General features: G+C 48.4%; 1 protein-coding gene across 8 annotated transcripts in view; it reads right to left on the bottom strand.

Annotated features, from left to right (window-relative positions):
* PPARD (peroxisome proliferator activated receptor delta) overlaps positions 1-22,612 on the bottom strand; it is an 83,861-nt gene that overhangs the window by 33,825 nt on the left and 27,424 nt on the right. Inside the window, exon 1 of one of the 8 annotated variants that reach the window (XM_045193043.3) lies at positions 3,985-4,268. The exons of the other annotated variants lie outside the window; for them this stretch is intronic. The gene's annotated coding sequence lies outside the window, so the exon portion shown is untranslated. Of the gene's footprint in view, positions 1-3,984; positions 4,269-22,612 lie in introns of those variants that run through there. 8 annotated transcript variants of the gene reach the window in all.

Raw genomic sequence — 22,612 nt, 5'->3', positions numbered from 1 at the left:
GGAGCACGGCCAGAACGTACGCGTGTGGTCACGGCCCTGTTGCTGCTCATGGCAAGTCATACTTGCAAACCTGTATTAATATGTCACTGTACACAGTACATACAAATCCTACAAGTGGTATTCTACGAAATAAGTTTGGAAACAAAAAGTCCTTAAACTGATTCTGTACAGGGCTACTAACCCTCTTAGGAGACACGCTTGGTGGTGATCCAAATGTTACCCAATAATGTTCACTGGCCACTTCTAGCATTTGACTGTTTGCTGCAGGAGAAACGGGGGAAAAATATGAATACCGTGGAATTCTAGGACACAGAATCAGAAACCGACCTAAAATCTGAATTAGTAAAAGAGTACTGATTAGTAAAAGCAATAGCTAAACCAAAATTGGGGCAAGCAAAGTGCTTTCATCACTAAAAAAAAAAAAAAAGAAGAAAATGAGCTTATACAAAGCAATTTATACCTCGATGTTCATCTTGAAAATACTCTTGGAAACATGTTTTAATTATTCAACGGATGTCAAGTAAAAAAAAATAAACTTTTCTATATCTGGAATATTTGTCACAAAACAAAGATCAAGATTATGAGAGCCCTGGCCAGGTGGCTCAGTCGGTTGGAGCATTGTCCCCTACACCAAAAGGTGGCAGGGACGGGAGGCTACCGATTGATTTCTCTCCTCCCTGCCCTGCCCCACTCCCTTCACCTCTCTTTAAAATCAATGGACATATCCTAGAATGAGGATTTTTTTTTTAAGTTAAAAATAAAAGAGAGAAGAAAACAAACATCCCAATTAAGAAACAGGCAAGTAGGCAAAGCAAGATCTGAATATCTGAAGAGATACTTTACCAAAGAAGATACACAGATGACAAGTACACACTCGAAAATGATGCTCAACATCCTGAGTCATTAAGGAAAAGCAAATTAAAACCACAATAAGATACCACTGCATACCTATGAGAGTGGCCCAAACCCCACAAAACACAAAACTGACAACACCAAATGCTAACGAGGTCGAGGAGACACTGGAACTCGCACACACCGCTGGAGGGATGCCATGGCACAGCCGAGCTGGAGAAAGGTTTGGCCAGTAAACGTATCCTTACCATACGTATACCCAGCAATCCCGCTCCTAGGAATTATCTAAGTGAAATGAAAACCTGTGTTCAAACAAACCAGCATATGAATGTTGAATCCAAACTGCCAAAACCCAGAAACAACCGGAATGTGCTTCGGCTGCAGAACGCATAAACAAACTGGCCCACCCTCACCACAGAATACTCAGTAACAGAGAGGGACAAGCTACCGCTACATGCAGCAGCAACGAACATACCAGTACACTCTGCTAAGTGAGCGCCTCAAAAGGCTGCATTTTCATGACTCCATTTATATGACGTTCTGGAAAAGGCAAAACTGTAAGAGCAGAGAATGGATCAGGGGTTAATGACACGATGAGACCTGACTACAGAGGAAGCAGTGCCAGGGAAGGTCGGCATTTTTAGGGGGTGATAGCAGAGTTCTTTATCTGGATTACAGTGGTGGTTAATGACTATGAACTTGCCAACCCTCAGAACTGCACACCAAAAGGGGTAAATTTTAGTGTCTGGAAATTTAAAAATAAAGATTTCAAATGTCACATTAAGAGTCACTTTTTAATATTAAATATTTGTGCATTACCCTTAAAACGTTAACTGATTTTTATTTGGCATTCATTTTGTTAATGTTCTCTTCCTTCAACATTTTTCACTGTCAAATATCTACACAAGGTGGATACATTTTTACATGTTAATAGAGTGTATAATCTTGTAACAATATACTTTTCCTAAATAATAATAAACCATGCATTTCCTAGTGCATCTTTTTTTCTTTCACAGGAAAACCTCTGAAAGTTTTATGACCAAAAAAAATTCAGAGTTGATCATGCTCTCATTCTTATTTAAAAATTCATAAATACAAGTGTTATGAAAGATATGATTTTGGGAATTCCCAGGAAATTTTATGCCTTTCCCCCGAATTCTGAAAGTTGGTGTCAGGAATTCAGAAGCCCCAGAGTCTGGACACTTCCCCGGGCAGCCTATGCTACGGCCCCACGGCAACCTTCCACCCTTCCCCAGCCGAGCCCCATCCAATCAACAGGTCGTTCAAGGGATGGATTCAGGAAGTGTGTGCACTGGCTCTGGCCCAGAGTGCTACAGGGGGAGATGACAAAAGGGGCAAGGCATTTCAAAGGGAGTGGTATTTCCAACTGGGAGGGGCTGGGATAATACTGGAGCAGGTGTTAGGGCCTTTTTCCAGCTGTGCCAGAGGTTAAGAAAGGCACTTCAGAGAAGGCCACGGTGAGCCAGGCACTGCGGGTGAGAACACGGTGCGCATCTGGAAACGGTGAACTGTCCCGCTGGGGGGACATCCAGTTCTCTGACACGGCCTTGACTTCCTAGTTACTAAGGGTGAACTTACTTCTGTGGCAAAGAGGGAGAGCAGAACCAGAGAAGTGCTTTGGTCTCGATGCTTGTAAGGACAGAGAGAGCCAGTGAGCCCCACTGGGGGCTTCTGAAACAACAGTGAGAGAAGCCGAAGGGCTGAAATCTCATTTCTCATCCCTTCCAAACGCTACACTCAGTTCACTGAACTTCCCAGCACACAGGCTCCCTCCCTCCGGGCCTTGGCACAGTCTGTTCCTTCCACCTGGGACACTGCACCCCCTTCTTCACCTGGCTAACACTCCCTCATCCTTCAAGTCTCAGCTTACGTATGACTTCCTCAGATAAGCCTCCCGCGGAGCATGCTCCGGAAGTCCCTGGATTTTCCCAAGCATTGCTCTTCCACACTTCTGCTATTGCAATTTACTTACTGTATTTATTTATCCGGGATGTGCCATTTATTTGCTTGCTTGCTTTGTAACATTCTCACGGTTAGAGTGCGTGGTCTGCATTAACTTTTACAGCATGCAGTACCACGCAGCCTTACGTGATATACCACACAGTCATCGTACCTGACGGGCCATCGTACAGCCCTCACCCAGTTTCAGACAGCAAACCTTCCCAGCACCGCAGAAGCCTCTTCCTGCCCCTGGCCAGCAGTGCCCCAGTGAGAGGGGACTACTATTCCGACTACCACCATCAGTTAGCGTCTCCTAGACAACTGATAGCGTCACCATCAGTTGTGCATCCAGCACCTTCCGGCTAGAGTGTGACAGCCAATCAAGGGCAGGCATCAGGCTCCCCTGCTGCTCTCAGGACCCCAAAAGTGCCGGCCACAGAGGTTTCTAAATATCCACTGACCGAATGAAGAGTTCCCGGGGCCCAAACCTCTGCAGATGCTGCTATCCTGCCTGAAATGCCCTCCTGTGGTCATTCGTCTCATTCCTAACCCCCTCTATTTTAAAGACTTGTTCAACTTCCATCCCCTCTGAGGAAGCTCGTCCCCAAGGTACCCCCCACCCACGACACTCGCTCCACAGACGCTGCTCGCGTGCTCTTTCTGGGCACATGCGTGCACACCTCTAGACCCAGCTCCCCGAACGTCTGAGCCTCTCAAAGGAGAGACCCAGTTTTACTCTTCGCTAAAGGAGCACCCACCTCTCTCAGCTCCTCACTGTTTACAGACAACCCTGGGCTGCAAAGAATTTTTTCTGGTCTGTCTTCCTCACAGGGCTATGAGGGTCACAACAGAAAACGGCTGGGAAGACGTCTTATACACCACAGTTCACCTGACAAATCTAAGGCATTTGAAGGTCTAGTTATGTGAATGTTTCTGGAAAATTACTGGATAAACTATACATATGTCATATGTACAACAAAAAAAGTTTTTAAAAAAGAATACAGTGTCGAGACTTCCAGCCAAGATGGAGGAGTAGGTAGATACACTGTGCCTCCTCGCACAACCAAAAGAAGGACAACAACAATTTAAAAACAAAAGACAACCAGAACTGACAGAAAATCGAACTGTATGGAAGTCCGACCACCAAGGAGATAAAGAAGAAACACTCACCCAGACCGGTAGGAGGGGCAGAGACGGGCAGCCGGGCGGAGAGGAAGGCAGCAAGGCAGAGGCTGGTGGGCCAGGTGACAGACCCCACAACCCAGGGCTCCAGCTCTGGGAAGTGAAGCCTCAAACCTCTGACTGCAAACACCTGTGGGGGTTGAGGCAGCAGTGGGAGAAACTCCCAGCCTCACAGGAGAGCTGGTTGGACAGACCCACAGGGTCCTGGAACATACACAAACACACCCACCCACCCGGGAAGCAGCACCAGAAGGGCCCAATTTGCTTGTGGGTAGCGGGGGAAGTGACTGAAAGCTGGCAGAGAGTGGAGCAAGTGCCATTGCTCCCTCTCAGACCCCTCCCCCATGTACAGCGTCACAGTGCAGCCACAAGTGTTGCCCCACCCAGGTGAACACCTAAGGCTCCGCCTCTTACTATGTAACAGGTGCTCCGAACAAAAAAAATGGCCAAAATGAAAGAACGCATCAAAGCCCCAGAAAAAATACAACTAAGCAACGAAGAGATAGCCAACCTATCTGATGCAGAGTTCAAAACACTGGTAATCAGGATGCTCACAGAATTGGTTGAATACAGTCTCAAATTAGATGAAAAAAATGAAGGCTATGCTAAGTGAAACAAAGGAAAATGTACAGGGAACCAACAGTGAAGGGAAGGAAACTGGGACTCACATCAACAGTTTGGACCAGAAGGAAGACAGAAACATCCAACCAGAAAAGAATGAAGAAACAAGAATTCAAAAAAATGAGGAGAGGCTTAGGAACCTCCAGGACATCTTTAAACGTTCCAACATCTGAATTATAGGGATGCCAAAAGGAGAAGAGGAAGAGCAAAAAATCGGAAACTTATTTGAAAAAATAATGGAGAACTTCCCCAATCTGGCAAAGGAAATAGACTTCTAGGAAGTCCAGGAAGCTCAGAGAGTCCCGAAGAAGCTGGACCCAAGGAGGAACACACTAAGGCACATCATAATTACATTCCCCAAAATTAAAGATAAGGAGAGAATCTTAGAAGCAGCAAGAGAAAAGGACAGTTACCTACAAAGGAGGTCCCATAAGACTACCAGCTAATTTCTCAAAAGAGACCTTACAGGCAAGAAGGGGCTGCTTCTTATTCCAAGTCATGAAAGGCAAGGACCTACATCCAAGACTGCTCTATCCAGCAAAGCTTTCATTTAGAATGGAGGGGCACATAAAGCACTTCTCAGATAAGGTCAAGTTAAAGGAGTTCATCATCCCCAAGCCCTTATTATAGGAAATGTTCAAGGGATGTATCTAAGAAAAAGAAGATAAAAAATATGAACAGTAAAAATGATAGCAAACTCACAGTTATTAACAACCACACCTAAAACAAAAACAAAAGCAAACTAAGCAAACAACTAGAACAGGAACAGAACCACAGAAATGGAGATCACATGGAGGGTTATCAACAGGGGAGTGGGAGGGGGAGATAGGGGGAAAAGGTACAGGGAATAAGTAGCATAAATGGTAGGTAGAAAATAGACAGGGGGAGGGTAAGAGTAGTACAGGAAATGTAGAAGCCAAAGAACTTATAAGTATGACCCATGACACGAACAATAGGGAGGGAATGTGGGAGGGAGGGGGTGGGCAGGATGGAGTGGAGTGAAGGGGGGGGGAATGGGACAACTGTAATAGCATAATCAATAAAATATATTTTTTTAAAAAGAATACAGTGTCAACTATCCTTTAATAAAAAATAAATAAAAGAATTTTAACTATAGCCTTGAAATATAACTGAGTATTCTAAAGAAAAGTATACCTTAAAAAAAAAAAAGAATGCAGTAGATCTGTACATGCTAATGTAGGAAAACCCCTAACATATACTTAAGTAAAAAGAGCTAGGTGTCGAAACAACAAAGTGTTCTCCCACTGCCACAGGGAGGAGGGGTAGGAATGTCACCAGTTGACAGTCTACTGGAGCACCAGGAAGTCTCCCCCATCGGTCAAGATGGCAACAGGGGGAGGTTCTTACACTGGGCGTGTGAAAAGCTAGAGACATCGATAGATAGAGCCCAAGCATGTGAAGAGCTAGAAAGATAACTGTATAGGAAAAAGTCCTTCCCCACACCTCTGGTACCAGAGTGGGGGTAGGACCAGGGGAAGGTAGGCACATGCACCACAGACGTCCAAATGGCACGGGGGGGAGGTGCTGGACGAAAGAGGCGTGTCAGTCTAGCCTGGGGGAAAGAAGGGATTGGTTGGGAGGTAAACCCACTCAAAGCATGTGAAAGTTTGGGAAGTTGGTCACCTTGAGAAAGCACCTGGCCTGTCCCACACCCAAGCTAACATAATCCCAGAGGAACAAAGTGACTTTCTGGCTCAGGACCTGCACTCGCACAGGACACTCACTGGTTCTCCCCATGATGGGCCACGGCCTATAGGAGGTGCATTTGTGTGCTCGTGCAGCCACAGCAGCGACATAGCCCATGGCTGTGTGTGCCCCACACACAGGCTCCAGGGAGGAGCCTGAAATGAGCAGCAGCTGGGAACAAGCTAATCTACCTGGATGGGGGCTCTGACTGCTTAGCAGCTGCCCACAGGCTCCAAGGGCTGTACTTTAAATTGGAATAGGAACTCTGGACACTGGTGTTTATCTTGGTCTTTAGCAAGACCAAGATAAACCTATCTCAAAGATAGGTTTGCGATAGGATAAATCCTACCACAAAGATAGGATTTGAGACGGCTTCTGCCAAGCTCCTAGATCCTGCAGCACCTGAATAAAACCCCCCTCCTTTTGCACCAGTGTCTGCCTCACAAGTTTGGCTTTTATGGTAGACAAGCAGCCGAACCTCCTTCTTTTGCTCAGTTACAGGAAGAGGAAAAGTACACATACACATGAGTATGGGCATAAAAAAATGTGGGGCCCTGGCTGGTGTAGCTCAGTGGATTGAGCGCCAGCCTGCGAACCGAAAGGTTGCTAGTTCGATTCCAGTCAGGGCACATGCCTGGGCTACGGGCTGGGTCCCCAGCTGACGGTATGTGAGAAGCAACAGAACAATGTATGTCTTGCATATCAATGTTTCTCTCCCTCTCTCTTTCCCTCCCTTCCCCTCTCTTTAAAAAGAAGTAAATCTTTTAAAAAAAGAAAAAGAGGACTTCCGGCCAAGATGGAGGTGTAGATAGACACACTGTGCCTCCTCGCACAACCAAAAGGAGAACAACAATTTCAAAACAAAAAACAACCAGATCTGACAGAAAATCCAACCGAACCGTACGGAAGTTCAACAACCAAGGAGTTAAAGACGACACACTCACCCAGACTGGTGGGAGGGCAGAGACGGGAAGCTGGGCAAAGAGGACTCGCAGCAAGGTGGTGGCTGGCAGACTGGGCGGTCCCACATTCACATCCAGATAAACCAGGAGGAGCAACTGGGGAGCGAGACAGACCGCACAACCCAGGGCTCCAACACTGGGAAGTGAAGCCTCAAACCTCTGATTGAAAACACGGGTGGGGGTTGAACGGCAGTGGGAGAGACTCCCAGCTTCACAGGAGAGCTCGTTGGAGAGACCCACAGGGTCCTGGAATGTACACAAACACACCCACCCGGGAAGCAGCACCAGAAGAGCCCAATTTGCTTGTGGGTAGCAGGGGAAGTGACTGAAAGCCAGCAGAGAGTGTAGCAAGCTCCACAGCTCCCTCTTGGACCCTCCCCCACGTACAGTGTCATAGCGCAGCCACAAGTGTTGCCCCGCCCAGGTGAACACCTAAGGCTCCGCCTCTTACTAGGTAACAGGTACGCTGAACAACAACAAAAAAAATGGCCCAAATGAAAGAACACATCAAAGCCCCAGAAAAAATACAACTAAGCAACGAAGAGATAGCCAACCTATCTGATGCAGAGTTCAAAACACTGGTAATCAGGATGCTCACAGAATTGGTTGAATACGGTCACAAATTAGATGAAAAAAAATGAAGGCTATGCTAAGTGAAACAAAGGAAAATGTACAGGGAACCAACAGTGAAGGGAAGGAAACTGGGACTCACATCAACAGTTGGACCAGAAGGAAGAAAGAAACATCCAACCAGAAAAGAATGAAGAAACAAGAATTCAAAAAAATGAGGAGAGGCTTAGGAACCTCCAGGACAATAAACGTTCCAACATCTGAATCATAGGGGTGCCAGAAGGAGAAGAGGAAGAGCAAGAAATTGAAAACTTATTTGAAAAAATAATGGAGAACTTCCCCAATCTGGCAAAGGAAATAGACTTCCAGGAAGTCCAGGAAGCTCAGAGAGTCCCAAAGAAGCTGGACCCAAGGAGGAACACACCAAGGCACATCATAATTACATTACCCAAGATTAAACATAAGGAGAGAATCTTACAAGCAGCAAGAGAAAAGGACAGTTACCTACAAAGGAGTTCCCATAAGACTGTCAGCTGATTTCTCCAAAGAGACCTTACAGGCAAGAAGGGGCTGGAAAGAAGTATTCCCAGTCATGAAAGGCAAGGACCTACATCCAAGATTACTGTATACAGCAAAGCGATCATTTAGAATGGAAGGGCAGATAAAGTGCTTCTCAGATAAGATCAAGTTAAAGGAGTTCATCGTCACCAAAGCTCTTATCATATGAAATGTTAAAGGGACTTATCTAAGAAAAAGAAGATAAAAAATATGAACAGTAAAATGACAACAAACTCACAATTAACAACCGAAACTAAAACAAAAACAAAAGCAAACTAAGCAAACAACTAGAATAGGAACAGAATCACAGAAATGGAGATCACATGGAGGATTATTAACAGGGGAGGGGGAGATAGGGGGAAAAGGTACAGGGAGTAAGTAGCATAAATGGCAGGCAGAAAATAGACAGGGAGAGGGTAAGAATAGTTAGGAAATGTAGAAGCCAAAGAATGTATATGTATGACCCATGGACGTGAACTAAAGGGGGGGAATGAGGGTAAGAGGGGTGTGCAGGGTGGAGAGGAATAAAGGGGTGAAAATGGGACAACTATAATAGCATAATCAATAAAATATATTTTTAAAAAAAGAAAAAGAAAAATTTTGGAGGAATATACAGGAAACTGATCACCTTCATCCCTGGGGAGTGGGGCTGGAGATCCCACATCCAATCCCTTTTTGTCACATAACTTTCTCATCTGTCTAGGTCTTATTTTTCTATTACTAAACATTCTAAGATAAAAATAAGCTAAAATGAGGGGTTAAGCTGAACCACCACCACCACAGTCCCCCACAGCTGCCGTAAAGGAAAGGTAGCCTGTTTGAACCGGGGAGCAGGCCCTCGTAGCCAAGCAGACACCGTAACAGGCTCAGAGGCAGAGGTGGAAGGGATGCAAACAGCCTGAGAGCACACCCAGAGCGTTCCCTGGGGCCTTGGAAGGAGCAACAACTGATGCAATCCCACCTTCTGTCTCAAACTGAGAGTCGACAGCCTCGGGCCAAAGCAGGAACAAGGGGTCAGGGCCACTGGTAGATCAAGGCTGCCCACCCTGTCCTGTGGCTCAGACTGATCTGGGCCTGGGAGAGGCCTGCCTTTCCCACCTGACAAATAAGCAAACTCAAAGTTAGGAGAAGCAACCCAAGGGAGAAGGCAGAAAGACAAGGGCCTCCAGGGAGCTTGCTAGTCTTCCCAGCTCAAGGAGTTCCACACAGCACATGGCAGGGCTTCCTGGGGCCATAAATAACCACACGCACACGCCTCTCTCTTCTCCTACCACCTTTCCCTGCTCCTCCTCCAACACCCCCGCCCCCCTCGTACCAGTCAATGGAAAGTGTTCCGTAGTCACGCAGGCTGACATGGCGATGCTTGTGGGTCGTTCCTCACTAGTTTCTTTTCAGCCATCCACTGTCCCCTTTCCCTGACTTCCCTGGGGTAGTCCTGGGTCAGGCCCTGCCTACCCCACTTGAACCTACCCCTAGACACTTCGTTGCCCCCAGTCCAGCTCCCTACTCCTGCTGGTGACATTCCTGAGCCCACACATGATTGGTCACACCCCTGCCCATTTCTGCAGCTCTCTGTGCTCAAAGAATAAAACCCAGCTTCTTAATGTGGCACCCAAGGCCTCCCACACTGGCCCCCAACCTGCTGGTCTAACCACAGTGGGTAAGAGCAAGAGTAGTGACAACTGAACATGCCAAGTGCTTCCCGAGCACCTCTTAATCCCTGTAACAACCGGGATTTCTTTTTGGCAGATGAGAAAACTGAGCACAGGAGGGTTAAGTACCTTGCCCAAGGTCACAGTCCAAGTTCATAAGAAATGTACTGGATTAGAACTAACGACCTTTTAACCCTTCTGCCTTCCCTGAAAGATTAAACCCTTAAGGGCTGGGATATGCCTTCCTTTCACCATTGCAGCAGGCTCCCCATTGCTTCCCTGAGTCCGAAATAGGAACTGGGTGAGGGTGCAGAAGGAGAGAGGGCAGAGGTGTTCCTAAGACGGAAATCAAAGATACTGCGGGTCACACAAATTATTCCTAAAATTCTCCTTGAGTTCCAAGAAGGAACATCAACGTTTAATGGCACAGAAATGTTATAGAAAGCAGAAGCTGTATTTTTTTTTTTTTTAACGTATGATTAACTACAGCATCCTGAGACTCTGGTTTAGTCAGTGTGGATAAAACACTCACATCTACTCCATGAGACCTTGAGAAGGGTTTTACTGCTATGATGGTGTCAGTTTACGACAAGCTGCCAGGGACAGCACAGTGCAGCTGATGCCGCCGGGTGCCTGGTCAGAAGCGCCCCTCCTGAGGGCGACCCGTGCCTGCAGCGATGTCTCCTGGCAGTGCCGACGCCTGTCCAGGAACAGGAGGCACTGCTGCCACTAGCCTGCGGGTGCCTCCGGGCCTGGGACTTGGCTCGTCAAACACATGGCTCCCATCCCAGAGGCTCCCACTAAGCTGCCAACTGTTCCCGCTTCCTCGGGTTCTAAGGGCTATTGCTGGGGTCAGAAAGGGGAAGAAACAACCCGCAACAGCGACAATGACGCTAAAGGAGAGAGAGAGATCAGGAGACGGAGCAGAGAAACTAAACGGCAGAGGAGAACGCTGATTCGATGAACCTTGGAGCTGCTCTGACAGCTTCCTGGCAGGAGTGTGAGGCACATTTTCTCAAGTCCTCTCCCTCACTTCCTCTCCCTCACTTCCTCTCCCTCTGGCACCCTCACTCTGTACAGTACTTATTTACTCATCCAGGCCTCCCCTCTGGATGGCACTCCTCGACTGGTCCTAATAACTCGCTAAGTTAACGCTGACCGAGTGGCGGCAGACCCCGCAGACTGTTCACGCCACTTGTACTCCCCCAGTTTTATCTCAGGCAGGCGTGTGTATGGCTGAGAGGCTTCTCAGTCTCTCTTGCAGCTGGGGGAGGCCAATGAGGCGAAGAGGAAACGGCTGGGTGGGACTTGCAGGGAAGGTCCTTAGAAAGGAGACAAACAGTTGGCACATGTCCTGCTTGTCTCTCCCCCTTGTCCCTGGAAACCTGGCCTGATAGCTGGCACGGCAGCAGCCACCTCAGACCAGGACACAGCCCTAAGGATGGCAGAGCAGAGAAACCGGCTCAGACTGCCTTCCCCAGATTTCTTTTAAATGCCTACAGAGAACACACCTCTCTTGGTTTAAGCCACTGCTATTTCTCGTCTCTGCTTGCTAACTGCCAAATGTAATTCCTAATTGATTAATGAGTAAACCAATTACACTTGGTTTTCTTAAATTACTCATCGTTAACTTCCAGTTCAAAGACCATTTACCACCTCTAACCTTTGTAATATAATGATACCTTGCCATTAATTAGGGACATCAGGAAGACAGAGGGACAGAGGCAATACGAGGAAGAGGTAGAAAAAGATGGAGAAGTTAGGTTAAATAAAGAAGATGGTGAGGGCTGGAGGCAGGAGGGGAGCAGGAAAATTAGGGGCAGAGAAGAGAGGCAACGTGGGGGAAAAGGCAGGGCAGGAATAGAGGGCAAAGGGTGCCAGAACAAAGGAAAGGGGCAGGTGAGGGGCAGGGTAGAGACCATGGAGAGATGGAGTAGGGGACGGAGGGACAGGGAATGATGCCAAGCTGTGCTGCGGCGGCAGCGACCACATAGCGAGCACTCGCTGCAGGCCGGGCATTGCGCTAAGCGCTCTGCATTCTCTCTAATCCTCCTCCGCCTGAGGAATTATGCCCACTTCACAAATGAGGTAGCTCTGGCTCTGAGACATTAAATAACTTTCCCTCACAGGAAGTAGTAGAGACAGAAGACTTTCTTGAAGTATCCTTAAATGGGAGGGAGGGGGCCCATCATCCTTCGGTCTGTCTTTATTCCACAGCCTGGAATATAGATGTGCTAGCTGGATCCATGGCAGCCAGTTTGGACAATAAAGACAACAGCGACACCCCAAGAATCACAGAGCAGTGAACTGGAAGAAGCTTGGGTACTTTATGACCCAGTGGAGCTTCCACATCACCTGACAGGACAGACTACATGGTCTGTCGGCCTGGAGTCCTCTTCCGTAACTGCTTCAGACCTCAGCCTGCTCCATTTTCCTCCGATCCTCAACGACAGATTCCAAGGCCCACTCCCAGAGATCTTGATTCAGCGATCACTTTGAGGTGCACTCTCCTAGAAAATGGAGTCGAACTACAAAAGGTAAAGAAACAATCTGAGAATGCACAGGAAAAACCTCGATGCCTTAAAAGCAGCAATGGCCGGTGGCCTGCCCCCAGGAGACCCTGGAGATCAGGAAGTGACACCGTAGCACTAACCTGTCATTACGTAGAAAAATGGAAGAAAGGAGAAGTTCGTAAAGACAGGGTTGGGGCCATTCCTCGGAAACGTAAAAGCTGGTCCGAGTAACCTCAGACCAGTCTGTAACGGTGCTAGCAAATCATCCACGAAAACAAACTGACTGCCAGAGCTCAGGAGGAGGGCCGCTCCTGAACACAAGCACCAGCTGTGGGGGAGACCGGTGTGCACACAGCAGCATCCTGCGGCATCAGTCTCACGCCGCTGGCTCCTGCTTCCTGTGTGCTGCGCATTATCTCCAACTAGACCAAAGCCCCTGCTCTGAGGAGGGGCTGCGTCATTACCACTTCAGTGTCGTCAGCAACAGCACCCAGCACAGTAGTGAACGCACAGGTGCTGAATTCACGACTACAGACTGAGTTGCTGGAAAGAACTAATGGCGATCACGTGTGTGGGCCTAAGCTGTCCGCCAGCCCCTTGCCCTGCGCCTAGCTCTGAGTTGAAGCTGATTCCTGAAATCCCAGCCAAGGGGCCTGAGAGTTAGTGCTATGGCTGTTCACCACTCCCACCAGATGACAGTCAACTGGACACCCTTTAGGGATCTTCAAGGATCATCTGAGAATATTCCTGTGACAGAGTCCCAAGAGGGCAGAGAATTCAGATGAAGCTTAGGGGGAGGGACGGCACAGGCCCTGTTTAGCTCCGCCCGGGGCCTATCCAATCCGCCTTTTTTCACTGCTGAATTCTCAAAAGCGGTAGAAACCGCAACTGGTCTGGAAATGACGGGCAGTCGTGGGCGACACTTGTCCTAAACACCAGGCTACTGAGCTTTCATGCCCTGTTCTCCTTGGAGGCCCCGACATGCAGAATCATCCACTCCTAAAGCGACGGTCCCTTCCAGAAGTGAAGCCCTATTCTAAAACGAAAGGTTCTGAGGGCCCACTAAGGATTATAATTGGTTTGTATTCCTCTTCCTGGCACTCAGAGAAACTGAGTTTGGGGATGGAATATGGGACAGGAATTCTCAAGGCCAGAAACCACTTTAGTTTGCAGGATGCAGGGGCTTTTTCTGGCTGCTGGCTGGCTGTTAATCTCTGGCGCCTCAGCTAGACTGGGAATTGCTGCCCTGTGTCCCAGCCACACTTCCACCAACCCGGCACACAATCTTCCAAAAACCAAACTTTCCTGCTCTCTCTTCCTGCATCCGTGTCTCCCACCACTCCCAGCCCTCGCCTCTAGTCAACCACGTGAATTCAACGCCCTTCAACTCAACAGGCAACATCAAGTGACAGGTAGACTGCCAGGAGCTTGGAGCACCAAGAAAAGCAAGACTGTGTTCTCAAGGGGATCAGAGTTTGGTACAGAAAGGAGACGTGTAAACAACAGCAACCCACGGAGTGATAATTACTATAAAAGAGACCCAGCATGAAAAAGCAAAGGCCACTCTTTTGAAAGGGTTGAGAAAGGCAGACAAAGGGAGAGAGGCGCTTCCTGGGAGGAACGAGCAAAGGTGCAGAAGCCGGAGTGCGCTCTACTGCAGTCCGCAAGCAGAGAGGGCAACAGGGACCCGTTTACCACAGGCCAGACGGTGCCATTTTACAGAAGAGAAAAGCGGGGCGCAGAGAGGATGAGCAACTTGTCCAAAATTACAAGTTACAAAAGGGTAAATGTAGGTTCTAAATCAAACAGCTGCACTCTAAAACATGAGCTTTTAAGCCCTGCAGTACATGCTGAAGTGTAAAAAAGGGAAGTGTATACAGGACAGGCAAGGGCTGGATCATGAAGGGCTTTATCCACCCTGTTAAGGGCTTAGCCTTGAACTTTCGGCAAGTCTACAGTGGACTGAATTAACGTGAAAGCACTTCCCCTTTCCACTACAGTCACATAGAAATACTGTATAAAATAAATGACATCCTTAAACATATAGTCAACCTTAAAAGAAAAATATCCCACGTGCCAAAAATCACAAGAAAAACTAAAATACGAACAGTAAGTGGAACTAACACCAAAACGACCTACAGACTTTTGAAACCACGTATGAAGTGGTTTTAGTACCCCGCTGTGGCTTTGAGTCCTGGTAACAAGATGAGAGCCTTCAAGGGCTGCCCAGCTTAGGAAAGCAACAAGAAGCCGGCCACTTCCCCAAGGCTGTGTGGAGGCGGGGAGGTCACCCATGACAAACTAAACTACGGGGCTAGCCCCGCCCACGATGTGTGTGAATCTGACTTTACACTAACAGAGCGCTGAATGGGCTGCCAGCTGACAAACGAACACAAAAACGGAGCCAGGCCCTGGCTGTATAGCTCAGTTGGCAGCGTTGTCTCGTCCTCAAAAGGCTGCAGGTTCAATCTCCAGTCCCGGGTGGGTGCGTGCATCCCCTGGCCTGGTCCGGCCACATATTCAAGGCAACCAATCGATGCTTCTCTCTCACATGGATGTCTCTCTCTCTCTCTCTCTCTCCCTTCCTCCCTCTCCAAAAGCATTGAAAACAATAATGTTCTTGGGTGAGGATTTAGGAAAAAAAAAACCCAAAACACAAAACTTTGAGCCAGGACCACTGAAACACCTACAGAAGGCCCCACCAGAAGCAAACTGCTTTGAGAAACACCTTCACAACCCAGGACATAAAACTTGCCCATAAAATAGAGCCCATCCTGACCACAAGTTCACAACACAGAGTTACAAACCCACAAGGAAATAAACCATCAGTAGGGACAAGCACCGGACACAAGAAGATTGAGCAGCAGCACAAGAATCAGAAGTAACAGAACAATCTGAAGGAGAGCACACAATGAGAAAGTTTAGATGTTTAAAAGGATAAAGCAGCACAGAAAAAAAGGACATGGAGACTTGGGTGGCAGAATGGTCAACGTATATCTAAGAAGAATTCCAGAGAACCAAGATGGCGGCGTAGGTAGACACACTGCGCCTCCTCGCACAACCAGAACTGACAGAAAATCGAACTACAAGGAAGTCCGACATCAAGGAGATAAAAAATAAACATTCATGCAGACCGGTAGGAGGGGCAGAGACGGGCAGCCGGGGTGGAGAGGACTCGCGTTGCTGTGGCGGGACCGAGACTGGCGGAGTGTGGGACGAACGGGGCAGGCAGTCCGAGCACTAGCAGACCCTGCGGCCCTATGGTCGCGCAGATAAACCGAGAGGGCCGGACTCGGAGTGACGGAGAGCGGGGCAGGCAGTGTGGAGGGTAGCAGACCCCGCGCCCCAAATTCGCGCACAGATAAACCGGGACGAAAGGCGGGGAGAGAGGCAGACCGTGTAACCCAGGGCTCCAGTGGGACGAAATAAAGCCTCAAACCTCTGAGTGAAAACACCCGTGGGGGTTGGGGCGGCAGCAGGAGAAAATCCCAGCCTCACAGGAGAGGTCGTTGGAGAGACCCACAGGGGTCTAGGGCGTGCACAAGCCCACCCACTGGGGAACCAGCACCAGAGGGGCCCAGTTTGATTGTGGGTAGCACAGGGAGAGGCTCAAATCCAGTGGGGAGTGAAGCGGGGGTCATTACTCCCTCTGGGCCCCTCCTCCACGTACAGCGTCACAGCGCAGCGACCTGCGTTACCCTGCCCCGGGGAACACCTAAAGCTCCACCCCTTTAAGTAACAGAAGCACTAAGACCAAAAAAAAAAAAAAAATGGCCCAAATGACAGAACTTCAAAGCTCCAGAAATAATTCAACTAAGCAGTGAACAGATAGCCAACCTATCAGATGCACAGTTCAAAACACTGGTAATTAGGACGCTCACAGAAATGGTTGAATTTGGTCGAAAACTAGATGAAAAAATGAAGGCTATGCTAAGAGAGACAAAGGAAAATGTACAGGCAACCAATAGTGAGGCGAAGGAAACTGGGACTCAAATCAACGCTGTGGACCAGAAGGAAGAAAGAAACATCCAACCAGAAAAGAATGAAGAAACAAGAATTCGGAAAAATGAGGAGAGGCTTAGGAACCTCCAGGACATCTTTAAACGTTCCAACATCCGAATTATAGGGGTGCCAGAAGGAGAAGAGGAAGAACAAAAAATTGAAAACTTATTTGAACTAATAATGAAGGAGAACTTCCCTCATCTGGCAAAGGACATAGACTTCCAGGAAGTCCAGGAAGCTCAGAGAGTCCCAAAGAAGCTGGACCCAAGGAGGAACACACCAAGGCACATCATAATTACATTTCCCAAAATTAAAGAGAAGGAGAGAAGCTTAGAAGCAGCAAGAGAAAAGGACACAGTTACCTACAAAGGAATTCCCATAAGACTGTCAGCTGATTTCTCCAAAGAGACCTTACAGGCAAGAAGGGGCTGGAAAGAAGTATTCCAAGTCATGAAAGGCAAGGGCCTATATCCAAGATTACTGTATCCAGCAAAGCTATCATTTAGAATGGAAGGGCAGATAAAGTGCTTCCCAGATGAGGTCAAGTTAAAGGAGTTCATCATCACCAAGCCCTTATTATATGAAATGTTAAAGGGATTTATCTAAGAAAAAGAAGATAAAAAAATATGAACAGTAAAATGACAGCAAGCTCACAGTTATTAACAACCACACCTAAAACAAAAACAAGAGCAAACTAAGCAAACAACTAGAAAAGGAACAGAACCACAGAAATGGAGATCACATGGAGGGTTATCAACAGGGGAGTGGAGGGGGAGAGGGGGGGAAAGGTACAGATAATAAGTAGCATAGATGACAGGTGGAAAATAGACAGGGGGAGGGTAAGAATAGTGTAGGAAATGTAGAAGCCAAAGAACTTATAAGTATGACCCATGGACATGAACTATAGGGGGGGAATGTGGGAGGGAGGGGATGGGCAGGACGGAGTGGAGGTGGGGGGGGGGGAATGGGACAACTGTAATAGCATAATCAATAAATATATTTAAAAAAAGACAAAATAGAAATGGGTGATCTAAGAAAGCATTGCAAGGAAAAAAAAAAAAAGAATTCCAGAAAGCCAGAGTAGAGAAATGGGAGGGAGCCAAAGAGATAATGACTGAGGATTTCCCAGAATTTAAATAACAATAGGGGAACCTAGGTGAAGAGATACTGAAACTCAAACTCTAAATTTACCTAAAATGATTCCAAAATAAAAGGTTTTTTAAAAACTTCAAACAGACCTGGCACACCAAGCCTGAGTAAGAAAATGAAAAACAAATCCATATGTACTTTCCAGTGGTTCGAAACAAAAATATATAGAGAAACGGATCAACTAAAGTAAAACTACAGATGCTCACAGTACTATTTTCATGTAGTCAAAAGATGAAGGAAAAGTAAGAGTAAGGATAGAAATACGATGTATAATTTTTCAAACCAGTACAGGGAATAAAGAAAAAATCTAACAGAAGGCAGGAAAGGAGAAAAACAGGCAAAAAGAAAAGTATATGACCAGTACTCAAAACATTATCATATATTTAAGTCAAATCCTCAAAATGTAAATGAATTAAATGCATTTGGGACAGACTTTTCAGATTCTGTTCATGAAAGAACTTGTAAAACATCCCGAGACAGAAAGGACGAAAACATGGGGCAAATCACCGCACGCCGAAGTGGCGCTAGTGTCAGCAGATTTCCAGGCAAAGCAGGAGAGGCACTAAAGAGGAAGAATCAACAAGCCCTGGTGACTGATTAGAGAGACACTGGGGAGAGGGGACAAATGGAGGACAACTGCCAGGTGACCAAGGGCATGGGTTCATTCCCATTACGGTGGAGGCTGTGGGAGGAGCAGGTGTGGAGAAAATATAAGGGTCATCTGGGGGCATGCTGAGATTCAGGAGCTCTGCAGACTCCCAGGTGAAGATGCCCCATAAACACAAGGTCAGTGGTTGTTCCAGACTTCTTCAGAGAAGATTCTTAGCAACACAGTATTAAGAATGTACATAATGCTGCCCTGGCTGGTGTGGCTCGGTGGATTGAGCACGGGCTACGAACCAAAGGGTCACTGGTTCGATTCCCAGTCAGGGCACATGCCTGGGTTGTGGGCCAGGTCCCAGTAGGGGGCGCATGAGAGGCAACCACACATTGATGTTTCTCTCCCTCTCTTTCTCCTTCCCTTCCCCTTTCTCTAAAAATAAATAAGTAAATAAAATCTTTTTAAAAAGCCATTAAAAAAATAATGTACCTAATTCTTATTTCTTTCTTTAAAAAAAACCCTAAAAGCCACCAAACCCCAAGCCCCAGTCTCAGGACTCACCATGACTATGGCAGTAAACCTGTGTTTCCCACATACTCCTGGCCCATCCAAGCTCTGCTCCTGCCGGGTGGTGAGGACCCGGTGAGACACTCCAAGAGTGTGAGGGCCTCAGGCTGCCGGAGCCACTTCCAGTCCCGCACACACAGTGGGAAAGCTCCTTGGAAGGAGGAATTCTGTGTCTGTGCAGCCATGGGCGAAAAAGACTCACCAGAAGCCAGACTCACCATAAACAGAATCTGGATCAGGAGCCAGACTGGTTTGCTACCAGTGAGTGGACCACTCCCACTGCTCAGTCTCAACGTTCAGTTCAAGCAGTCACACAGTTTCCCCATGCTGACCCTGCTCCGATGCCGAGTAAAGGACAACCACAATACAAGAAAGACCACGACAACCACCACCAGAAAAATGCCAAGGGCTCTGTGGTTCAAACAACGGCAGGTCCCTGTGTGCTGTTCACTGCTGATTCTGCAATCAGCAGTTCATGCAGCAGACAACCTGGGGATGTGGCTTCTCCAGGTCTCCCTGTCACATCAGTCCAGGGCAGCACCGCCCCTGCACCCGTGCTGCCCAGTGGCTCAGGCCTCACGGCACTCACCATGCCCCACGGTGCCGCTGGTCGTTTCCACTCAAATCCACGAAGTGCTCACAAAGAGTCAGGCACACGCTGCGTGTTTTATGAGCGTCCTTTCATTTAATTCTCTCCGTTACCCTATGAGGTGTGTGCCCCTATTATTCCCACCTTACAAACGAGGAAGCCGAGGTTCAGGTTCGTAGAGGCAAAGAAAACTCCCCCAGGGTCACTGAGGTCGGGGCACAGAGCCTGACGCTGAATCCGGGACTAACTCCAGACCCACACTCTTGTATGACACACTGCTTTGTCATACGACCTCACGTATGTCCATATTCTGTGTACCCTCCTAGACCACCCGCTCTGCAGTCCACAGTCATGGCCCCTGCCAGCGCTGGGCACAGTGGACCAATGAGGAGAGTGTGGTGGGATGGTGGAGGGAGAGGCTGGATTTGAGTCAGAGCTCCGAGGCCAGTCCAAGCTTCGGATACTCGATGTTCAGGCTGATTGACTCTCTCCGATTACAAAGCACACAGAGTCAGGCACAGTGCTAAACACTGCGTAATCTGATCATCAAAATGGTCCATCACGCCCATTTTCCAGAAGGGGAAACTGAAGCTCAGAGGGGTTAATAATCTGCCCAAGGCCCTCTGGTAATGAGTGAGAACCAGGGTTCAAACCCAGACCCGCCTCTCTAAGGACTGCACTTGCAGTTGCTATGTACACAGCCTTGCTCATCTCCTGACCTAGGCAGGGGCTGGGGTAGCGAGGAAGGCCGTGAACTCTGCCTTTGGACCTGGGAAGGAATGAACATGTAACCACTGGAAACTGGAAACACTGCCCCATTTCAGGCCCAGGGAGGAGGCCAACAAGCGCAGATACGTACACAGCTGCAGCACAGGGAAGAGCCCTACAAAGCCTTTTTCCAAATAAGGTCGCAGTCACAGGTTCTGAGGAGTAGGACGTGGACCACATTTGGGGAGGGCACTATCCAGACCATTACAGGTGGTGAATCGGAACGCTGAGCGCAGACACCGAGAGAACGGGAAGGACACCTGTGGATGGCAGACAGGCGTTCGAGCTGTCCAAAGGCTCCTGGGAACTGAAAGAATGGCATGTAATGGAGGAAATGGAGACGTGGGAAGAGGGGAGACAGAGGAGCTCTGCTTGAAAACTGAGCGCTCCAGCCCTGATCCATGTGGCTCAGTTGGGTGTCATCCCGCAAAGCAAAAGGTTGCCGTCTCGATTCCTGGTCAAGGCATCAGATCCACCTGGGTCGTACGTTCAGTCCCTGGTTGGGACCTGTAGGAGAGGCAAATGATCAATGTTTCTCTCCCTCTCTTTCTCCATCCCTTCCTTTCTCCCTAAAAAAAGGTGGACATGTAGGTCTGCACTTAGCAGAGAAGGATTTAAGGAAAGAGGTTCAGTATTGGTATCCGTAAGAGGTCACTGCCACAGGACGGGCCAAGGGGAGAGGGTGAGAGGGGCAGCGGGCCGGAAGCCCCCAGACTCTCACACTCAGGGAGGGGCAAGGGGAACCTAGGCGGCAAAGGTGAAGTCAGAGAGGAAGAGAAACCAGGCCGGGGAGGGGAGATGTTTCGCCTCCTAGAGGGCAGGGCCGATCCCTCCCTGCTGTGTATTTCCAGAGTCTAACACCGCACCAGCCACAACTGCTGAATAACGAAACAGTGAACACTTATGTGAAAGACCGAACATGAGAGATTCCTGAGATGCGAAGAAAAGGAGCCAAGGCACATGTAATACAGGGGATCTCTGCAGTCACAGGAGGCAGCTCCTTATGAGAGCGGTGGGGGAGTGGGGGGAGGCTTGGAGCAAACTCCGAGGGAAATGCAATACGAAAACCAGGACAGGTGAATAAAAGGATAACCAGCCAGCTGTTGTTGGGGAAGGTGAATTTCTCAGGCCTTCACTGACCCCACACAGGGGCACGTGAGCTCTCTGCTACACACAAGCGCTGCCTTGCCATCCTGCTCTCCCTTCAAATCCCAAGTGTATACCCCACTCACTCGTCTGAAAAACAAGCAGATGCCACGACTCCTCCTTGAAGAAAAGAAGTGCTGTGAACCCACAAGCAGGAGGCTGCTGCCCTGACCCAGGGAGACCTAACCCGAAACCCTGGCGATGGTCCTCGTCGCGGGCGGGCAGCAGGCTCTTCCAGACAGAGCTGTGTGCACAGGAGTAGGGAGTGCAGCCAGCGGGTGACTCAGGCCGTGTTTACCAGTGTGTGGGCGCCTGCCACTTCCAAGGGGACAGACTGGGCTGATTGCATCAGACTTCCTGGAAACATTTCTTAATTTCTATTTTTCACGGCACACAACCTCCAGAGTGACATCTCTCTGATGACTTCAAAAGACGTTGCAGTCAGCAGCCGAAACCAACATCTTCTTACGCACTTGACCAACCCAACCTTGCTCACTCCCCGAGGTGTCCACCCACGACAGGGGAAGTAGCCGGAGAATGCCGTGCAGCCCCCATCCAGGCAATAGGGAAGGAGGTGATGCCATGGGGCCACATGAGGACCAAGGTCAGAGCTCCTAGACACCACCTTCTTACCCAACAGGCAGGGCTTCGAGGCCCAGGAAAAGGGGCGTGTGACCACTGGCTCCCAAACTGACTGGTTCGCAGGACTTCCTTTACAAACTGACTCCGATTTAGTGAGTCCGGCGCCCTCTTACATCGCAGTGAGGGCAAATCAGTACAGCTCCCCGGAATTCGGCAAAACGTCACTGCCCTTACATTTTGGTTCACAGAATTATACACTCGTGCACCCACACCCACACTTTCAAAGCCACGCCCACAAAGTGCAGGACTCTGCAGGCGGCGGGAGGACAAGGACGAGGCGGCCGCCCTCAGAGAGCTGCTGTGCTAGTCAAGACTCAGGCAATTAACCAACAAATTAACAAAGGTGACTTCTGAGGACAGGAGGCACTAGATGCAACTGCAAAAGATAAGAAACAACCTAAATATCATCAGCAGAACTGGTTAAACGGGCTCAGATACACCCATACGAAGGAATACTGATCTGCTGTTAAAAACACATTCTTGAAAACTCTATTCTAATTACTAGTGGTTTAAATGTTTAAAGCAGGTCTCAAAACAGCGTCACAGTTATGTTCAATGAAAGAAGGCAA

Source organism: Desmodus rotundus, chromosome 11 (genome assembly GCF_022682495.2).
Source record: "Desmodus rotundus isolate HL8 chromosome 11, HLdesRot8A.1, whole genome shotgun sequence".
Lineage (NCBI taxonomy): Eukaryota > Metazoa > Chordata > Mammalia > Chiroptera > Phyllostomidae > Desmodus > Desmodus rotundus.
The sequence above is the reverse complement of the archived record's forward strand: the minus strand, read 5'-3'. Positions and strand labels throughout refer to the sequence as shown.